The 3,763-nt window shown below is 26.4% G+C and overlaps 1 long non-coding RNA gene across 1 annotated transcript; it reads right to left on the reverse strand.

Moving 5' to 3' along the window:
- Positions 1-934: 934 nt before the first annotated feature.
- Positions 935-2,857, reverse strand: LOC107956864 (uncharacterized). Its single transcript, XR_001700292.2, has 3 exons — positions 2,683-2,857; positions 2,428-2,597; positions 935-1,244 (listed from the first exon to the last, which is right to left on the reverse strand). It is a non-coding gene; the product is annotated as an uncharacterized lncRNA (long non-coding RNA).
- Positions 2,858-3,763: the final 906 nt, after the last annotated feature.

Here is a 3,763-nt window from a genome sequence, read left to right on the forward strand (position 1 = left end):
CAAAATAAATGTATCCTACATAGTGTTATATAAGTAGTAATTAGTAAATACAACATTTTATCTGAATGCCAATTGTCTACTCCTTTATTTTCATAATGCTTGTTTTTCTTCTTTTATTAAGATTTGGTTGATTTACCCTAAAAAAATTAAAATATAATTATTAAATTAATTTATTGAATTTAATTAATAAATTTAAAATTTATATTTGTATGTAGGTTTAAATCATAAAATAGTGTCTAAATTATACCTTTTGTCTTTTGATGCGTAATTTTCTTGTCACTAGTAGTACTTAAATTGCTTGAATATTAAACTGTAATTATTTAAATATTTATTATACATATATTATATATTTGTACTTTATTTGTAACAATAATTTTTTTTAAAATATTAAAGACAACATTGTAATAATTTCTCCAATAATTATTATCTTTTTACTAAAATTTGATTGAATGAAAAAAAAAAAACTCCAATTTTTTTATTAAAGAAAAGCACCTAAAGTATGATGAAAAACTGAATAATAGTGATATATATTTTTTCAGATTACATATTCTTTAGAATTAGAATTAAATAGATAAATTTTATAGTTATTGATGATTAAATTTATTGAATTTTTTAGATTTAATATCAAATTAATAAAATGTGTAAATATTGAAGGACTAAATTTGTTATTAAACCAATAAAACAAAACTGTCAAACTTCCGTTACTATTAAATTAAATTTAAAAAAAAACTGTGTTATGAAATTTATTGTGCAACATCCATAACAAAAAAAAATAAGAAAAGTAAATATATTAAATAGAGAGGAACATCTAAATTATGGTGTGAGGGTATTGTTGAGCATTAATTAAATATTTGTCTATAACTGTGTGCAATATTAAAAGATTTTGCATTTTGGTTTCTTAAATGAGTGTTTTTGAATGCCGGAAAGGTATGGAGAAACATTCCGAAGATTGTTTATGTAAGAAAACAGTGAGTGAAATTGTATATGATCATGATGTACAATTTAAAATCTCTTTTAACGGAGACGAGCATTAAAAATGCCCCATCAAGCTATTCTCATTGCATATCCTCTCATAATAATAATATCTTAAAATGGTAAAGCCATATATTTGGTTGCCGCAGTCGGGTTTCATTTGTATCGGGCTGGGGGCTCCTGTCTGTACGGTGGATTTGGGATAGGGGAAGTCCCACCACCTGGAGGCAATGGCCTAAGATTCCGACGCTGTATGCCACTCTTCAAGCTGTCTGTTTCATACGCACACCGAAAATATTTGAGGTGAATTGTTAGGTATAATATTATCACAAACTAAAATATCTTAATTCAAACTATAATTCTACAAACATAATTGCAAGAATGGGATAAAATTTGAACAACAAACAAGATTAACGAAATTTAAATCTAGACTACACTTGAAACGATAAATACTTACATGGGGTTAAAGAATAATTTTATTTTCAATACCACCTTTAGTAGATGATAAATTTTATCAGTTTCTATGAAATTTATATCCAAAGCAATCTAATCGATTTAGGTAGTGTAGTATCACTTTTGTTAACTATAAAGATAATATAATCTAAGTAGATTACGTTTAATTAAAAGAAAAAACCCACACCCCTAGATTATTTAATGAGAAATTTTATTTACAAATCAGTTTGAAACTTAAATATCTTTTAATTATGACGAGTTAAGTTTAAATAATTAAATCTATCGAAACTTAAATTTGAATATCTTAATATTTGATTCCAAATAGATGAACTTATTTCTAAGTTCTACTCTCTTTTAATGATTTAGCATTAATTTTGTTTTAATTCAAACTTGATGTAGCTTAAATATAAATAATTGAACTTAAAATTCAGCTCACAATTTGAGCTTTTTTTTTTACAATAAATCCAACTTAATTGAGTGAATTTAAAGAATTTAATCTTATCTGAGTTGAGTTTGAACCATATAATTAGCATCGTAACATTATCGATTATATCGATAGATGCATATCGTTTTGATCCTCAAGTGATATAGAATAATTTTTGTTCCAATTAAGGTTTCAATGTTTTTTGGCCGTTACTGTGTGTACCACTTGTACCACTGCGTATAAGCCAATGTAAATTGATACAAAATTTGATTTATTTTTATTTCTTATCTTAAACATTTTAACAATTACATTTAAAGCTAAAATATAATTAATTAGACCTAATTAATAAATTCACATGTAAATATATTTATTATAAATATAATCAAGATATATTTGCATATATAATATATAATTTATTAAGAAGTTAAAAATTAAATTGATACTGTGCTCATTACCTACCTTAATTTGAACATCGAATTCCAAGTCAAATTTAAAACTACAACTGATTTCATTTTATCTCGACCATACAATTAAAAATAAGGGTGATGAAAATAATACGAAGAACAAAGAAAACAAACCTTGGATAGCTGAGAAGTTAGGAATTTTTGCTTCAGCTAAGAGAGAGCCAGAAGTCGCCATTGATAAAAGTATAGTCACCATAAGCAGCGAAAACACTACTTTATTATTCTTCCAAACCCTCTTCATTGCTTATGTCCACTCCCACCTTCATGGTTTCATCAAAGCCAGGCTGAGTTCATATATACACAAAGAGAGCCATAAATTTTCAATGGTAAAGAATTTTAAAATCATTGAGTTTTGAATTTAGTGTTCACCGTTGATTGATTGTAAACTTGAATAAAAGAAGAAGAAAATCAAACAAACATGCAAAAGCGAAAGGTACTTTATGTTACTCTAATTTTCAAAATATTCAACATTAATCTCTTTGAATATAGGTACGAAAGGATACCATATCTTTATTAAACTATAATTTTATTTTCAAAATATACAGAAATCTCTATGTCAACTTCATCTTCTTCTCTGCTGGTTGTTGGATTTGGACATTTCCTTTTGGCTTTTGTTGATTTTTGCGTGGAGTCCAAGTAATCTTTCCGGTATCAAATTTTTGGTTGAGTAGAAGTCGTTCACTCGTGGATAAGAAAATATTACATGTAAATTTTAAATTTATTAATTAGTATTATTTTGAAAGAAATGTTGTATGAATCAAAGTACTTGTGCTTTATTAAACATCACTAATTATTTAAACAAACCTTGATAAGATTTATTTGTTGCTGAAAAAGACTTCGTTTCAATTATTGTTTAAGCGGATAATTTGGTTGGTTGTACATAGTTTTGTTCCAATAGAGATTGAAACATAATCGAATAAAATAAATTAAATGTAAAGTAAAGCAAGGAGCAAAGTGAAGAGAGAATTAATACACAATATTTGTTAACATAGTTTAGATTTGCTACTAGACATCAGAACATGGATATCGACAATTAAGTTGAAATATTTTGATAGTTTCAAAAATGAATTCAAGTGAACAGTGAAGAGATTGTTTCATTTAATGTGTGTAGACTCTCACTAAAATGTGTTTAGAATGAAAAACATTAGGTGAAGAAAAATAACCTGAGAGTTAAAAAGCAAAGCGAGTGAGTAAAAGTATGAATAGAGTTAAAAGCATTGTGAGTGAAAAAGGGAAAATTTTTATAATGTGCTCAAATTAAAAATCATTTCATGAGCTTAAAATAAGTCTTTCACTTCTATAATGCACAATTACTTGCTAGTTGGTTGTACTCACTAATATCAAACCATACTTTACGCATATTTGGAGAGAAAAGGAGGCAAGAAAAGGAGAAATAAGGTGATGAGCTTAACAATTAAAATTGGGGGGAAACATGGGACAATGTTGTAAT

Source organism: Gossypium hirsutum, chromosome A07 (genome assembly GCF_007990345.1).
Source record: "Gossypium hirsutum isolate 1008001.06 chromosome A07, Gossypium_hirsutum_v2.1, whole genome shotgun sequence".
NCBI lineage: Eukaryota > Viridiplantae > Streptophyta > Magnoliopsida > Malvales > Malvaceae > Gossypium > Gossypium hirsutum.